Below are 19,152 nucleotides of genomic sequence, written 5' to 3'. Positions count from 1 at the left end.
CACGACCCCTTGGTTATGTAAAGCCCCTTGGCAAGACCCCTTAGTGACGTAAATTTGTACTTTCTCCACCCTGTTCCCCCCTTGCCCTTTTCTTATAAAAGCCTGTGAAAATTTGAGCTGGGGGTCGAATCTCCTCTGCACCATGCTGGGTGTATGAGTTTCGACCCCAGAGCCTCTGGTATATGTGCTTTTTATGTGCTTTCTTGTCGTTGCTGTATTAAATCTTACTCTCTATACATCTTAAGTTCGGTCTCAGTGTCTTCTTGGGTGCGCGGCTGTCCCGAGGCTTGAGTGAGTGTCTCCCTTTGGGAGTCTTAGAGTCTTTCATAAGCCAGCCCCAATTAAATATTGTTTTTTATAAGACTTGCCTTGGTCATGGTGTCTGTTCACAGCAGTAAAACCCTAACTAAGACAGTCTCCAATCAGATGGATCCTAGGGAAGGAGTCAAAATACATATACATTTAAAACAAAGTTTATAAAACTTCCTCACCACCACATTAACCACTAAGCTTATGAGTTACTGCTCAAGCAATGATAGAGACATCAATTTACCTTTTCATCCTAAACTGGTGATGGAAAGACAGTCCCTCACACTGGCATCATGGTAGCTTCTCTATCATCCAAATGGGTATATAATTTTTGGATCAAAAATTTTGTTTGTGACACTCTTTAATAAAAGAAAGCATGAAAAAAATATTGAATTGACAAGACTCTGAGGACTTAATGTGGATGGCCCAATCCAAAATGTGCAGCACAAGGGAGACAGAACCTTAAGAGCTCAGCCCCAGTGGATAGGCATGTTCTCCAGGTGAGGGAAGGACACAGTCACCCATCTCAACATTTTTAACCTAGAATTGTTCCCATCTAAAAAAAACATGGACAAAAAAAATGAATCAGAGAATGAAGGAAAGATCATCCAGAGACTGCCTACCCTGGGATCCATCCCATCAACAGACACCAATCCCTGACATTATAGCTGATGTCAAGAACTGCTTACAGACAGGATCCTGGTATGGCTGTTCTCTGAGAGGCTGTGCCAGCATGTAAGACAATTGCAGACACTTATAGGCAGCCATTGGACTGAGCCAGGGGAACCCAATGGAAGGCTTAGGGAAGAACAGAAGAGGTGAAGGAGATTGAAACCCCATAGGAAGAACAACATTATCCACTAACTTGACCCCTCAGACCTCTGATGCATGAACCACCATCCAAAGTGCGCACCTGTGGAGGCTTGTTGCCCCTGGGAATGGGGATGCTAGAGGGGTGATTGGGGACTGGGTGTGGGTGTAAGGGAGTATTGTCTTCAAATCCAAGGGGATAGAGGATAGTAGGGGTGCTTGCAAAGGGAATACTGGGAAAGAGAACAACAATTCAAATGTAATTAAATAATCAACAAAAAAAGGAAAAGGGAAAAAGGAAAAAAAAAAACCAACAAAACATCCAATTAAACAAAATGCAACAAACAACAATCGAAAAAACTACAAACACAAAAAAGTCAATATTGATCTACTAAGCATCATGATGGCAATGGGTTCCTATAATTTTCATGGTTTCCTGGGTCCCTAATGAAGACCATATCAAAAAATCAAAGCTATGTGAAAGTGATGTAAGGCAAAGCCTAAGGTAAGACATTGAGTAGGTACTCCAAGTGTAACTCCAGCTATTGTGAGTTAAAGGTGTTCAAAGATAAATGGTCCCCAGATCTCCAGGTGACTCACAAAACCAAACACAAACATTTGAGTGAATGGAAATGTGAGGGAAGGCACTAGTAATCTTAGCACTGAGGAGGCTTATGAGGAAGGTTCTTTTTTCTCAGCTTACCCAATGTCACATGACCATTTCTAGGAGAGGTTAAACAAAATAGAAAGACATTCTTAAAAAAAAACAACCATAATAATGAAATCAACTGGTTAACATATACATTTGTGATAAAGATAAAACTTCATTCAGAATTAAATCCCAGATGTTCAATGTGTTCCTCTAAGAAGGTAGAAATTAACACTTTTTGTCATAACTTGGAGTCTAAATGTCTCTACATCAAACCACATGACCCAGGGGAATATCATTACCTACTAGTTCTGAACACTGTAGATAGGTCTCTCAGTGCTGGCCAAATGAGGCTATTATTCAGGTTGCAGTTCTCTGAGTGTGTTCTCTGGCTCCACTGAAGCCTTTTTATACCTCTCTGCTCACCCCTCCATTTTGTAGCCACACCCTCCAATCCCAAACTGGAATTGGATTAGATGGCTAAACTCCACCTTTTTAATTCTATTTGTAACATGCAACCTTTTCAGCGATTGAATCAGAGCTCTCAACCACATTTGACCCCTCACAGAGAGGAGGTTATGGAACAAGGGGAACACATCTCTTTTGTTGGAGAGAGTGCAAAATTGCACAACCACTTGTAAGATCAATCTGGCAGTTTCTCAAAAATCTGAAATTCAATCTACCTTTTAAAGCCAGCTTTACCACTCCCAGACAGAAAGCCAAAGAGGACCCACAATACCACAAAGACACTTGCTTGACTATGTTCAGAGCAGCTGTCCTTCCACTGCAGACACCAGGCCTTCTAAAACACAGCAGAACTGATGCACATACGAATTCAGAGAGCTTGATGCAGTGAGCACATTGTATGCACAAATTTGTACCACATGACAGTATTGAGAGAAGCTCCCATTCCTAACCCAGAAGCTGTCTCTAATCCAAAAAGTCTTGCAAATGAAACAATAACATTTTTTTTTACATTTTTTGAAATTAGGTATTTTCTTCATTTACATTTCCAATGCTATCCAAAAAGTACCCCTTACACTCCCCCACCCACTCTCCTACCCACCCACTCCCACTTCTTGGCCCTGGCATTCCCCTGTACTGAGGCATATAAAGTTTGCAAGACCAATGGGCCTCTCTTTCCGGTGATGGCCAAGTAGGCCATCTTCTGATACATATGCAGCTAGAGACAAGAGCTCCGGGGGCTGTGGGGAGGTACTGGTTAGTTCATATTGTTGTTGCACCTAGAGGGTTGTAGATCCCTTTAGCTCCTTGGGTACTTTCTCTAGCTCCTCCATTGGGGCCCTGTGATCCATCCAATAGCTGACTGTGAGCTTCCACTTCTCTGTTTGCTAGGCCCTGGCATAGTCTCACAAGAGACAGCTATATTAGGGTCCTTTCAGCAAAATCTTGCTAGTGTATGCAATGGTGTCAGCGTTTGGAGGCTGATTATGGGATGGATACCCAGGTATGGCAGTCTCTAGATGGTCCATCCTTTTGTCTCAGATCCAAACTTTGTCTCTGTAACTCTTTCCATGAGTGTTTTGTTCCCAGTTCTAAGTACAGGCAAAGTGACCACACTTTGGTGTTCGTTCTTCTTTAGTTTCATGTGTTTTGCAAATTGTCTCTTATATCTTGGGTATTCTAAGTTTCTGGGCTAATATACACTTATCAGTGAGTACATATCATTTGAGTTCTTTTGTGATTGGGTGACCTCACTCAGGGTGATGCCCTCAAGGTCCATCCTTTTGCCTAGGACTTTCATAAATTCATTCTTTTTAATAGCTGAGTAGTATTCCATTGTGTAAATATACCAATGTATCCATTCCTCTGTTGAGGGGCACCTGGGTTCTGTCCAGCTTCTGGCTATTATAAATATGGCTGCTATGAACATAGTGGAGCATGTGTCTTTCTTACTAGTTGGAACATCTTCTGGATATATGCCCAGGAGAGGTATTATGGGATCCTCTGGTAGTACTATGTCCAATTATCTGAGAACCACCAGACTGATTTCCAGAGTGGTTGTACAAGCTTGCAATCCCACCAATAATGGAGGAGTGTTCCTCTTTCTCCACATCCTTGCCAGCATCTGCTGTCACCTGAATTTTTGATCTTGGCCATTCTGACTTGTGTGGGGTGGAAACTCAGGGTTGTTTTGATTTGCATTTCCCTGTTGATTAAGGATGCTGACCATCTTTTCAGGTGCTTCTCAGCCATTTGGTATTCCTCGGGTGAGATTTCTTTGTTTAGGTCTGAGCCGAATTTTTTTATAGGGTTATATGATTTTCTGGAGTCCGCCTTCTTGAATTCTTTATATATATATGGATATTCATCCCCGATCTGATTTAGGATAGGTAAAGATCTTTTCCCAATCTGTTGGTGGCCCTTTGTCTTACTGAAGGTGTCTTTTGTCTTACAGAAGCATTGCCATTTTTACGAGGTCCCATTTGTCAATTCTAGATCTTACTGCACAAGCCATTGCTGTTCTATTCAGGAATTTTTCCCCTGTGCCCATATCTTTGAGGCTTTCCCCCACTTTCTCCTCTATAAGTTTCACTGTCTCTGGTTTTATGTGGAGTTCCTTGATCCACTTAGATTTGAACTTAGTACAAGGAGATTGCATAATTCTACATGATAACTGCCAGTTGTGTCAACACCATTTGTTGAAAATGCTGTCTTTTTTCCACTGGATGGTTTTAGCTCCCTTGTCAAAGATCAAGTGAACATAAGTGTGTGGGTTCATTTCTGGGTCTTCAATTCTATTCCATTGGTCAACTTGTCTGTAGCTATACCAGTTCCATGCAGTTTTTATCACAGTTGCTCTGTAGTACAGCTTTAGGTCAGATATGGTGATTCCACCAGAGGTTTTTTATCATTGAGAAGAGTTTTTTTTATCCTAGGTTTTTTATTATTCCAGATGAATTTGCTGATTGCACTTTCTTATTCATTGAAGAAATGAGTTGGAATTTTGATGGGGATTGCATTGAATCTCTACAGAACATTTTATCCTACAACAAGAGGATATACCTTCTTCTCAGCAACTCATTGCACCTTCTACAAAACTGACCATATAATCAGTCAAAAACAGGCATCAACAAATACAAAAATATTGAAATTATCCCATGCATCCTATCAGATCACCATGGACTAAGGCTGATCTTCAATAAAAACATAAAGAATAGAAAGCTAACATTCTTATGGAAGGTGAACAACACTCTACTCAATGATACCTTGGTCAAGGGAGAAATAATGAAAGAAATTACAGACTTTTTAGAGTTAAGTGAAAAGGAAGCCACAAGGTACCCAAACTTATGGGACATAATGAAAGTATTCCTAAGAAGAAAACCCATAGCTCTGAGTGCCCCCAAAAAGAAACTAGAGAGTACACACACTAGCATCTTGACAACACACCTAAAAGCTCTAGAATAAAAATAAGCAAATTCACTCAAGAGGAATAGATGTCAGGAAATAATAAAAGTCAGAGCTGAAATCACCCAACTGGAAACAAAAAGAAGTATTCAAAGAATCAACTAGTCGCTGGTTCTTTGAGATAATCAACAAGATAGATTAACCATTAGCCAGACTCATGAGAGGGCACAGGGAGAGTATCCTAATTAACAAAATCAGACCTGGAAAGGGAGATATAACAATAGAACCTGAGGAAATCCAAACAATCAGATCCTACTACAAAAGGATATATACTCAACAAAACTGGAAAACCTGGATGAAATGGACAAATTTCTAGACAGATACCAGGTATCAAAGTTAAATAGGATAGATTAATGACCTGAACATTCCCATATCCCCTACAGAAATAGAAGCAGTTATTAATAGTCTACCAACCAGAAAAAGCTCAGGACCAGATGGGTTTACTACAGAGTTCCATCAGACTTCAAATAAGATGTAATTCCAATTCTCCTCAAACTATTCCACAAAATAGAATCAGAAGATACTCCACCCAATTCATTCTATGAAGCCACAATTACTCTGATACCTAAACCATACAAGGACACAACCAAGAAAGAGAATGTCAGGCCAATTTCCCTTATCGATACAAAAATACTCATTAAAATTCCTGAAACTGAACCCAAGAACACATCAAAACAATCATCGAACATGATCTAGTAGGCTTCATCCCAGGGATGCAGGAATGGTTTAATATATGGAAATTCATCAACATAATCCACTATATAAACAAACTCAAAGACAAAAAACACATGATCATCTTGATAGATGCTGAGAAAGCACTTAACAAAATCCAACACACATTCATGATAAAAGTCTTGGAAAGATCATGAATTCAAGGCTTATACCTAAACATAAAGCAATATACAGTAAACCACTAGCCAACATCAAACTGGACAGAGAAAAGCTGAAAGCAATCCCACTAAAATCAGGGACTAGACAAGGCTGCCCACTTTCTTCCTACCTATTGAATATACTATTCAAAGTCCTAGCCAGATCAAGGGGATACAAATTGGAAAGGACAAAGTCAAAATATCACTATTTGCAGATAATATGATAGTATATATAAGTGATCCTAAAAATTCAAACATGGAACTCCTAAACCTGATAAACTTCAGTGAAGTAGCTGGATATAAAATTAACTCAAAAAAAATCAGTATCCTTTTTCTACAGAAAGGATAAACAGGCTGAGAAAGAAATTAGGGAAACAACACCCTTTATAATAGTCACAAAGAACATAAACCTCCTTGGTGTGACTCTACCTAAGGAAGCGAAAGATCTGTATGATAAGTCTCTGAAGAACGAAATCGAAGAAGATCTCAGAAAATGGAAAGATCTCCCATGCTCATAAATTGGCTGGATCAATATAGTAAAAATGGCTTTTTTGCTGAAAGCAATCTACAGATTCAATGTAATCCCCATCAAAATTCCAACTCAATTCTTCACTGAAATAGAAAGGGCAATTTGCAAATTCATCCGGAATAACAAAAAACCTAGGATAGCAAAAACTATTCTCAATGATGAAAGAACTGCTGGTGGAGTCACCATGCCTTAATTATGCTGTACTACAGAGCAATTGTGACAAAAGCTGCATGGTACTGGTACAGTGACAGACAGGTAGATCAGTGGAATAGAATTAAAGACCCAGAAATGAACCCACACACCTATGGTCACTTGAACTTTGACAAGTTAGCTAAAATGATCAAGTGGAAAAAAGACAGCATTTTCAAGAAATTGTGCTGAGACATCTGGAGGTTATCATGTAGAAGAATGCAAATTAATCCATTATTATCTCCTTGTAAAAAGCTCAAGTCTAAGTGGATCAAGGAACTCCAAATAAAACCAGAGACACTGAAACTTATAGAGGAGAAAGTGGGGAAAAGCCTTGAAGATATGGGCACAGGGGAAAAATTCTTGAACAGAACAGTAATGGCTTGTGCTGTAAGATCAAGAATTGACAAATGGGACCTCGAAAAATTGCAAAGGTTCTGTAAGGCAAAAGACACCATCAATAAGACAAAAAGTCCACCAACAGATTTTAAAAGAATCTTTATCAATCCTAAATCAGACAGGGGACGAATATCCAATGTATATAAAGAACTCAAGAATGTGGACTCCAGAAAATCAAATAACCTTATTTAAAATTGGGGTACAGAGCTAAACAAAGAATTCCCAACTGAGGAGTACCAAATAGCTGAGAAGCACCTGAAAAAATGTTCAACATTCTTAATCATCAGGGAAATGCAAATCAAAACAACCCTGAGATTCCCTCCAAACAAGTCAGAATGGCTATGATAAAAAATTTAGGTGATAGCAGGTGCTGGCGAGGATGTGGAGAAAGAAAAACACTCCTCCATTTTAGGTGGGATTGCAACCTGGTACAACCACTCTGGAAATCAGTCTGGTGGTTCCTCTGAACTACTGGAAGATCCTGCAATACCGCTCCTGGGCCTATATCTAGAAGATATTCCAACTGGCAATAAGGACACATGCTCCACTATGTTCATAGCAGCCTTATTTATAATAGCCAGAAGCTGGAAAGAACCCAGATGTCCATCAACAGAGGAACGGATGCAGAAAATGTGGTACATTTACACAATGGAGTACTATTCAGCTATTAAAAAACAATGAATTTATGGAATTCTTAGGGAAATGGATGCATCTGGAGGGCATCACCCTGAGTGAGGTAACCTAGTCACAAAAGAACTCACTTGATATGAATTCACTGATTTGCAAATATTAGCCTGAAAACTTAAAATATCCAAGATATAATTTGCAAAACACAAGAAAATAAAAAAAAGGAAGACCAAAGCGTGGATACTTCATTTCTCCTTAGAATTGGGAACAAAATATCCATGGAAGGAGTTACAGAGTCAAAGTTTGGAGCTGAGACAAAAGGATGGACCATCCAGGGATTGCCTTATTGCCTGGTAATACATCCCATAATAGCCACCAAACGCAGACACTATTGCATCTACCAACAAGATTTTGCTGTAAGGACCCTGATATAGCTGTCTCTTGTGAGGCTTTGCCAGTACCTGGCAAATACAGAAGTGGATGCTCACAGTCATCTATTGGATGGAATACAGGGCCCCCAATGGAGGAGCTAGAGAAAGTACCCAAGGAGCTGAAGGGGTCTGCAACCCTATAGGTGGAACAACAATATGAACTAACCAGTATTCCCAGAGCTCTTGTCTCTAGCTGCATATATATCAGAAGATGGCCTAGTCGGCCATCATTGGGAAGAGAGCCCCCTTTGTACTGCAAACTTTATATGCCCCGATACAGGGGAACTCCAGGGCCATGAAGTGGGAGTAGGTGAGTAAGGGAGCAGGGTGGGGGGGAGGGTATAGGGTACTTTTGGGTTAGCATTTGGAATGTAAATGAAGAAAATATCTAATAAAAAATTGGGAAAAAAAGAGAAAAGATACCACAAATTGTAATGAAAAGAAAATCCTTCTGATGAAAAAAAAAAAAAAAAAGACAGGGTATCATTGTAAGTCAGGCTGTTCTGTAAGTCACTTGATAGACCAGGGTGAAGATCTTCCTGCTTCTTCCTCCCCTGTGCTGGGATTACACTTGTGTAGCACCACACCTGGCTCTGTCTCATGACTCTTTAAATGGCTGTTTCTTTTCTTAGGAGAGACAGAGAGGGTGGGGATTGAGATGGAAGAGAAGGTAAGGAAGATCTCAGAGGAGTTGGGGGAGGAGAAGCCATAGTCATAAAACATAGTATGACAAAAATATTTTCAGTAAAGGAAAAGCAAAGGAAAGGAGCTAGAGATATGAGTGAGCAGTTAAGACCACTGGCTGCTCTAAGAGACTACTCAGGCACATTTCCCAACATTCTCCTGACAGCTCCTATGTGCTGTACTCCCAGTGCTCTTAACTGTGGAACCATCTGTTCAACCTGCATTTGGAAAATCTAAAGAAGGGTCAGCTTAGCACATTGTCTACAGATGATGCCACCAAGATAGTAGCTAGACATGGCAAAGGCTCATACTACACAAGGAGGCAGAGACAGTGTCTTCCTTACTTTGGGTGTAAACTGGGTTATAGATGGAAACTGTTTCACCTAGCCCCCCTTGGAAAATGGGATCTGGGGTTCAATATAGGAAAGGATTTCAATATCCTGACTTAATAAGTGAGATAGTACAATTTAAGAACTTCTGAAGTTGAGAGTTGTAGCACCCTATTGCAAGAGAGAGGAAGCAATATGGAGAAGGCCAGTGGTTCCTTATGGTGAGCCCCAGTCTTATATACAGTTTGTTCCCAAACTTGTAGCCGACAAGACTTTCCAAGATCTTCCCTGGACTGAAGGCAACTGATCCTTGTTCTGTACTGTCACAGGGATCTGCTGTGGTTGATGCTGCCTCCCTGGAAGTAGTAATACTCAAGTGATCCCTGATTTTACTCTCTAGGCACATCTGGCAGAGAGCTTCTAGATTTGCAATGGTTGATGACCCACCCTAGATGTGGCCAGTGTCCTATGAAAGCCCAATTTCTGGAGAAAATAAAATGGAAAAGCCAAGCTCAACAGTTCCTTTGGATTCTAAGTCTATAGTCTCTGGCCTCTGCATGTTGAGTGCAACTGCCAAGCAGGGAAGAAAGTTGCTGCTCCTGGCTTGGGCAAAAAGCTGGTTTTGCTCTAATGCTCACAAGTGTTCATTCCCAGATTTACTGTGGAGGCTCAGAGTTAACAATAGAAAGAAAGTGTGTGGGGTAGGAAGATGTGAATGGCTAAACACTAAGGATACAACTGTGAATCAGCTACTATACCTGCATAGGTAGTAGAGGGCAGCAAGCAACCAGAATCAGATCAAATGACCACTTACAAATGGTAGCTTTCATTATTAAAAATGATTCATTTGGGGAGCTTGTAATCTCAAGACATAGACCAGCAAGGGGCTGGAAGGTTCAAGGCCAAAGAATAGGGCTTATTAGCAGGATCTCAGCCTCAGCCAAGTCCAGAGGAAACCCTCAACTAAAGACAGAAGTCACAAAAACAAACAAACAAACAAACAAACAACAAAACCTGCCAGGCTCTCCATCCTTCTACTCTTTTGAGCATGGAACAGAAGATGAAAGGCACCTGGGCAGTGCTCCTAGCATCATTCTGAAACCATTTCTCCCCAAACTGCAGAATCTACTGTGCTCCATCATTTACATGGAATTCCCCAAGGACACCTTGAAGAAACACCTCAAATGGACACAGGTCAATCACAGAAAGGCTCTGGGAAACAGCTTTCAGCAATATAACAGGATCAGAGATCTATCCCCTCCCAATGAGCACAAATCCTGGACCTGAAAGAAGTCCTTTTCCCACCAGTGGGTATGTAGACAAAAGCCTCCATGCCCTTTTTTTTAATTTTTAATATTTTTATTACATATTTTCCTCAGTTACATTTCCAATGCTATCCCAAAAGTCCCCCATAGCGCCCCCCACTTCCCTACCCACCCATTCCCATTCTTTTGGCCCTGGCATTCCCCTATATTGGGGCATATAAAGTTTGCAAGTCCAATGGGCCTGTCTTTCCAACGATGGCCAACTAGGCCATCTTTCGATACATATGCAGCTAGAGACAAGAGCTCCGGGGTTCTGGTTAGTACATCATGTTGTTCCGACAATAGGGTTGCAGATCCCTTTAGCTCCTTGGGTACTTTCTCTAGCTTCTCCATTGGGAGCCCTGTGATACATCCAATAGCTGACTGTGAACATCCACTCCTGTGTTTGCTAGGCCCCGGCATCGTCTCACAAGAGACAGCTATATTTGGGTCCTTTCAGCAAAATCTTGCTAGTGTATGCAATGGTGTCAGCGTTTAGAAGCTGCTTATGGGATGGATCCCTGGATACGGCAGTCTCTAAATGGTCCATCCTTTCATCACAGCTACAAACTTTGTCTCTGTAACTCCTTCCCTGGGTGTTTTGTTCCCAATTCTAAGAAGGTGCACAGTGTCCACACTTTGGTCTTCATTCTTCTTGAGTTTCATGCGTTTAGTAAATTGTATCTTATATCTTGGGTATCCTAAGTTTTGGGCTCATATCCACTTATCAGTGAATACATATTGTGTGAGTTCTTTTGTGATTGTGTTACTTCACTCAAGATGATGCCCTCCAGGTCCATCCATTTGGCTAGGAATTTCATAAATTCATTCTTTTTAATAGCTGAGTAGTACTCCATTGTGTAAATGTACCATAATTTCTGTATCCATTCCTCTGTTGAGGGGCATCTGGGTTCTTTCCAGCTTCAGGCTATTATAAATAGGGCTGCTATGAACATAGTGGAGCATGTGTCCTTCTTACCTGTTGGGACATCTTCTGGATATATGCCCAGGAGAGGTATTGCTGGATCCTCCAGTAGTACTATGTCCAATTTTCTGAGGAACTGCCAGACTGATTTCCAGAGTGGTTGTACAAGCTTGCAATCCCACCAACAATGGAGGAGTGTTCCTCTTTCTCCACATCCTCGCCAGCATCTGCTGTCACCTGAATTTTTGATCTTAGCCATTCTGACTGGTGTGAGGTGGAATCTGAGGGATGTTTTGATTTGAATTTCCCTGATGATTAAGGATGTTGAACATTTTTTCAGGTGCTTCTCTGCCATTCAGTATTCCTCAGGTGAGAATTCTTTGTTCAGTTCTGAGCCCCATTTTTAATGGGGTTATTTGACTTTCTGGAGTCCACCTTCTTGAGTTCTTTATAAATATTGGATATTAGTCCCTTATCTGATTTAGGATAGGTGAAGATCCTTTCCCAATCTGTTGGTGGTTTTTTTGTCTTATTGATGGTGTCTTTAGCCTTGCAGAAGCTTTGCAGTTTCATGAGGTCCCACTTGTCAATTCTCGATCTTACAGCACAAGCCATTACTGTTCTATTCAGGAATTTTTCCCCTGTGCCCATATCTTCAAGGCTTTTCCCCACTTTCTCCTCTATAAGTTTCAGTGTCTCTGGTTTTATGTGAAGTTCCTTGATCCACTTAGACTTGACCTTAGTACAAGGAGATAGGAATGGATCGATTCGCATTCTTCTACATGTTAACAACCAGTTGTGCCAGCACCATTTGTTGAAAATGCTGTCTTTCTTCCACTGGATGTTTTTAGCTCCCTTATCGAAGATCAAGTGACCGTAGGTGTGTGGGTTCATTTCTGGGTCTTCAATTCTATTCCATTGGTCTATTTGTCTGTCACTATACCAGTACCATGCAGTTTTTATCACAATTGCTCTGTAGTAAAGCTTTAGGTCCAGCATGGTGATTCCACCAAAGGTTCTTTTATCCTTGAGAAGAGTTTTTGCTATCCTAGTTTTTTTGTTATTTCAGATGAATTTGCAGATTGCCCTTTCTAATTCGTTGAAGAATTGAGTTGGAATTTTGATGGGGATTGCATTGAATCTGTAGATTGCTTTTGGCAAGATAGCCATTTTTACAATGTTGATCCTGCCAATCCATGAGCATGGGAGATCTTTCCATCTTCTGAGATCTTCTATAATTTCTTTCTTCAGAGACTTGAAGTTTTTATTATACAGATCTTTCACTTCCTTAGTTAGAGTCACGCCAAGATATTTTATATTATTTGTGACTATTGAGAAGGGTGTTGTTTCCCTAATTTCTTTCTCAGCCTGTTTATTCTTTGTGTAGAGAAAGGCTATTGATTTGTTTGAGTTAATTTTATATCCAGCTACTTCACCGAAGCTGTTTATCAGGTTTAGGAGTTCTCTGGTGGAATTTTTAGGGTCACTTATATATACTATCATATCATCTGCAAAAAGTGATATTTTGACTTCATCTTTTCCAATTTGTATGCCTTTGATCTCCTTTTGTTGTCGAATTGCTCTGGCTAGGACTTCAAGTACAATGTTGAATAGGTATGGGGAAAGTGGACAGCCTTGTCTAGTCCCTGATTTTAGAGGGATTGCTTCAAGTTTCTCACCATTTACTTTGATGTTGGCTACTGGTTTGCTGTAGATTGCTTTTATCATGTTTAGGTATGGGCCTTGAATTCCTGATCTTTCCAAGACTTTATTCATGAATGGGTGTTGGATCTTGTCAAATGCTTTTTCCGCATCTAACGAGATGACCATGTGGTTTTTGTCTTTGAGTTTGTTTATATACTGGATTACGTTGATGGATTTCCATATATTGAACCATCCCTGCATCCCTGGGATGAAACCTACTTGGTCAGGATGGATGATTGTTTTGATATGTTCTTGGATTTGGTTAGCAAGAACTTTATTGAGGATTATTGCATCAATATTCATAAGGGATATTGGTCTGAAGTTTTCTATCTTTGTTGGGTCTTTTTGTGGTTTAGGTATCAGAGTAATTGTGGCTTCATAGAATGAGTTGGGTAGAGTACCTTCTGTTTCTATTTTGTGGAATAGTTTGTGAAGAACTGGGATTAGATCTTCTTTGAAGGTCTGATAGAACTCTGCACTAAACCCATCTGGTCCTGGGCTTTTTTTGGTTGGGAGACTATTAATGACTGCTTCTATTTCCTTGGGGGATATAGGGCTGTTTAGATCATTAACCTGATCTTGATTCAACTTTGGTACCTGGTATCTGTCTAGGAACTTCTCCATTTCATCCAGGTTCTCCAGTTTGGTTGAGTATAGCCTTTGGTAGAAGGATCTGATGGTGTTTTGGATGTCTTCAGGATCTGTTGTTATGTCTCCTTTTTCATTTCTGATTTTGTTAATTAGGATGCTTTCCCTGTGCCCTCTAGTGAGTCTGGCTAAGGGTTTATCTATCTTGTTGATTTTCTCAAGAACCAGCTCCTTGATTGGTTGATTCTTTGAATAGTTCTTCTTGTTTCCACTTGGTTGATTTCTCCCCTGAGTTTGATTATTTCCTGCTGTCTACTCCTCTTGGGTGAATTTGCTTCCTTTTGTTCTAGTGCTTTTAGGTATGTTGTCAAGCTGCTAATGTGTGCTCTCTCTAGTTTCCTTTTGGAGGCACTCAGAGCTATGAGTTTTCCTCTTAGAAATGCTTTCATTACGTCCCATAAGTTTGGGTATGTTGTGGCTTCATTTTCATTGAACTCTAAAAAGTCCTTAATTTCTTTCTTTATTCCTTCCTTGACCAAGGTATCATTGAGAAGAGTGTTGTTCAGTTTCCACGTGAAGGTTGGCTTTCTATTTTTTATTTTGTTATTGAAGCTCAGCCTTAGTCCATGGTGATCTGATAGGATGCATGGGACAATTTCAATATTTTTGTATCTGTTGAGGCCTGTTTTGTGACCAATTATGTGGTCAGTTTTGGAGAAGGTACCATGAGGTGCTGAAAAGAAGGTATATCCTTTTGTTTTAGGATAGAATGTTCTGTAGATATCTGCCAGATCCATTTGATTCATAATTTCTGTTAGTATCACTGTGTCCCTGTTTAGTTTCTGTTTCCATGATCTGTCCATTGGTGAAAGTGGTGTGTTGAGGTCTCCCACTATTATTGTATGAGGTGCAATGTGTGCTTTTAGATTTACTAAAGTTTCTTTAATGAATGTGGCTGCCTTTGTATTTGGAGCATAAAAATATGGAACGCTTCACGAATTTGCGTGTCATCCTTGCGCAGGGGCCATGCTAATCTTCTCTGTATGGTTCCAATTTTAGTATATGTGCTGCCGAAGTGAGCACCCTCCATGCCCTTTGAGGCTTGAAATTTTTCATGCATGCTAAAAAGTGAGTCATTGTCTATATCTGGCCAGAGGTACTGGTGGCTCTTCCATTAATAACTGTGGTGCCTAATAACTTGTCAAGGTCAATGCTATACCCTATGTTCCCCAATTTCCTGCTCATGAGCCCCATCCAGCTCAAAGTCTACTTTGTCTTGATCTCATTTTACCCTGAAAATCTTTCTTTCCACTACTGATTTGTCTTTACTTTTCTCAGGAGACATCTATAGCTCTTCATAGAAAGCCCTTTTCTCTTGAACCGAGGACTTTGGAATCTTTACTGCGGCTATTTTCACTCATGAAAATTCAGGACAAGTGGCTGAGCTGCCTATGTAACACCAGCTCCCACTGTTAGTATTTGGTTGGGTAAGACAGAATTTCGTTATGCAGTCTAGGCTAGACTCAGTTTGTAGCTATCCTTCATCAGTCCCCTGAAGCTTGCGCCACCACACTGGATAATCTCTCATCCTGTTCTGTATGTGATGACTGCCTTAGTTCATTTGTGTATCGCGGACCATGCATGTAGAGGTAGAGGACTGGAACCTGATAAATTTCTCTCATTTTTTTCCTGTGGGCCCTATTATTGGATCTTGCACCATGGAAAAATGAAAGAACAGTAGGTGTTTGTCCTAGCACAATGTCTGTCTGTCTGTCTGTCTGTCCTCATACTGGGTGTTGGGGTCCTAGGTATTGCTTAATATTTCTATATAGTGAGACTATCTCTAAATAAACTGAAACACACACCACACACACACACACACACACACACACACACACACACACACCAAACCAAACCAATGAAAACAAAACAAGTCAAAACAAAACAAAACAAAAAGATTGTGAATGAAAAGTTAAAGGCAATTCCAGGGCTGGAGAGAGGCTCAATGGTTAAGAACACTGACTGCTCTTCCAGAGGTCCTGTGTTCAATTCCCAGCAACCATATGGTGGCTCACAACCATCTGTAATGTGATCTGACACCCTCTTCTGGTATGTCTGAAGATAGTGACAGTGTACTCATATGAATAAAATAAGTGAATCTGAAAAAAAAAAAAAAGAGTACTGACTGCTCTTCCAGAGGTCCTGAATTCAATACCCAGCAACCACATGGTGGCTCACAATCATCTGTAATGTGACCCGATGCCCTCATTTAGTGTGAATGAAGATAGCAACAGTGTACTCATATACAATAAATTAAATCTCTCTAAAAAACAGTTGATGCAAATACTTTATTATGTGAAATAAACACCTGATTTGTTGGGATCCTATACCTATAAGTACTTTACCTATAGAAATTCCCCATATCCTTAGTTTACCGATGGTGTAAAAGAAAGGCCAGGAACCCCTTCTGGTCCATGCCAGCACCGGGGCACCTTGGGCACAGAGTCTGCAGAAACACCCTAGGTCCCCACAGGACTCTCCACGGGATCTTAGGACCTCTGTTGAGTGGATCACAACTTCTGCCAGGAGGCAGGTTCGAACACCAGATATCTGGGCACCTTCCCTGCAAGAGGAGAGCTTGCCTGCAGAGAGTACTCTGACCACTGAAACTCAGGAGAGAGCTATTCTTCCAGGTCTGATGATAGAGGCTAACAGAATCACCTGAGGAACAAGCTCTAACCAGAGACAACTATAACAACTAACTCCATAGATTACCAGATGGTGAAAGGCAAACATAAGAATCTTACTAACAGAAACCAAGAGCACTCACCATCATCAGACCACAGCATTCCCACCCCACCCAGTCTTGGGCACCCCAACACACCCGAAAAGATAGTCCCGGATTTAAAAGCATATCTCATGATGATGGTAGAAGACATCAAGAAGGACTTTTAATAACTCACTTAAAGAAATACAGGAGAACACTGCCAAAACACATAGGAGACCTTAAAGAAGAAGCACAAAAATCCCTTAAAGAATTGCAGAAAAACACGACCAAACGGGTGATGGAATTGTACAAAACCATCCAAGACCTAAAAAAGGAAGTAGACATAATAAAGAAAACCCAAAGTGAGGCAATGCTAGAGACAGAAAACCTAGGAAAGAAATCTGGAACCATAGATGCAAGCATCAGCATCAGAATACAAGAGATGGAAGAGAGAATCTCAGGTGCAGAAGATTCTATAGAGAACATCAGCACAACAATCAAAGAAAATACAAAACGTAAAAAGATCCTAACTCAAAACATTCAGGATATCCAGGACACAATGAGAAGACCAAACCTACAGATAATAGGAGTAGATGAGAATGAAGATTTTCAACTTAAAGGGCCAGCAAATATCTGCAACAAAATTATAGAAGAAAACTTCCCAAACCTAAAGAAAGACATGCCCATGAATGTACAAGAAGCCTTCAGAACTCTAAATAGATTGGAACAGAAAAGAAATTCCTCCCGATACAAAATAATCAGAACAACAAATGCACTAAATAAAGATAGAATATTAAAAGCAGTAAGGGAAAAAGGTCAAGTAACATATAAAGGCAGGCCTATCAGAATTACACCAGATTTTTCACCAGAGACTATGAAAGCCAGAAGAGCCTGGACAGATGTTATACAGACACTAAGAGAACACAAATGCCAGCCCAGGCTACTATACCCAGCCAAACTTTCAATTACCATAGATGGAGAAACCAAAGTATTCCACGACAAAACCAAATTCACACATTATCTTTCCATGAATCCAGCCCTTCAAAGGATAATAACAGAAAAAAAATACAAGGACAGAAATCACACCCTAGAAAAAGCAAGAAAGTAATCCCTCAACAAACCAAAAAGAAGACAACCACAAGAGCAGAATGCCAACACTAACAACAACAAAAAAAGAAGCAACAATTACTTTTCCTTAATATCTCTTAATACCAACGGACTCAATTCCCCAATAAAAAGACATAGACTAACAGACTGGCTACACAAACGGGACCCAAGAATCTGCTGCTTACAGGAAACCCATCTCAGGGAAAAAGACAGACACTACCTCAGAGTGAAAGGCTGGAAAACCATTTTCCAACCAAATGGTCTGAAGAAACATGCTGGAGTAGCCATTCTAATATCGAATAAAATTGACTTCGAACCCAAAGTTATCAAAAAAGACAAGGAGGGACACTTCATATTCATCAAAGGTAAAATCCTCCAAGAGGAACTCTCAATTCTGAATATCTATGCTACAAATGCAAGGGCAGCCACATTCATTAAAGAAACTTTAGTAAATCTCAAAGCAGACATTGCACCTCACACAATAATAGTGGGAGACTTCAACACACCACTTTCATCAATGGACAGATCGAGGAAACATAAATGAAACAGGGACACATTGAAACTAACAGAAGTTATGAAACAAATGGACTTAAGAGATATCTACAGTACATTTTATCATAAAACAAAAGGATATACCTTCTTCTCAGTACCTCATGGTACCTTCTCCAAAATTGACCAAATGATTGGTCACAAAAGAGGCCTCAACAGATACATAAATATTGAAATTGTCCTATGCATCCTATCAGATCACCATGGACTAAGGCTTATCTTCAATAAAAACATAAATAATGGAAAGCCAACATTCACGTGGGAAATGAACAACACTCTTCTCAATGATAAATTGGTCAAGGAAAGAATAAAGACAGAAATTAAAGACGTTTTAAGAGTTTAATGAAAATGAAGCAACAACATACCCAAACTTATGGGACACAATGAAAGCATTTCTAAGAGGAAAACTCATAGCTCTGAGTGCCTCCCAAAAGAAACTAGAGAGAGCACACTCTAGCAGCTTGAAAACACACCTAAAAGCTCTAGAAAAAAGGGAAGCAAATTCACCCAAGAGAAGTAGATGGCAGGAAATAATCAAAATCAGGGGCGAAATCATCCAAGTGGAAACAGGAAGAACTATTCAAAGAATCAACCAAATGAGGAGCTGGTTCTTTGAGAAAATCAACAAGATAAATAAACCCTTAACCAGACTCACTAGAGGGCACAGGGATAGCATCCTAATTAACAAAATCAGGAATGAAAATGGATACGTAACAACAAACCCTGAAGAAATCCAAAACACCATCAGATCCTTTTACAAAAGGCTATACTCAACAAAACTGGTAAACCTGGACGAAATGGACAAATTTCTAGACAGATACCAGGTACCAAATAACTTTGGTTATTTGGATATATCAGGATCAAGTTAACTATCTAAACAGTCCCATATCCCCTAAAGAAATAGAAGTATTCATTAATAGTTTCCCAGCCAAAAAAGTCCAGGACCAGATGGGT

At 40.1% G+C, this 19,152-nt stretch overlaps 1 non-coding gene across 1 annotated transcript; it reads right to left on the bottom strand.

Annotated features, from left to right (window-relative positions):
- Positions 1-14,751: 14,751 nt before the first annotated feature.
- On the bottom strand, positions 14,752-14,858 carry LOC147005271 (U6 spliceosomal RNA). The gene has a single exon (XR_015047045.1). It is a non-coding gene; the product is annotated as a U6 spliceosomal RNA (small nuclear RNA).
- Between the last annotated feature and the right edge of the window lie 4,294 nt (positions 14,859-19,152).

Source organism: Mus caroli, unplaced genomic scaffold (genome assembly GCF_978045245.1).
Source record: "Mus caroli unplaced genomic scaffold, Mus_caroli_1 scaffold_4, whole genome shotgun sequence".
Taxonomy (NCBI): domain Eukaryota; kingdom Metazoa; phylum Chordata; class Mammalia; order Rodentia; family Muridae; genus Mus; species Mus caroli.
Note: the sequence above shows the minus strand (reverse complement) of the source record. Positions and strands in the feature narration are given on the sequence as shown.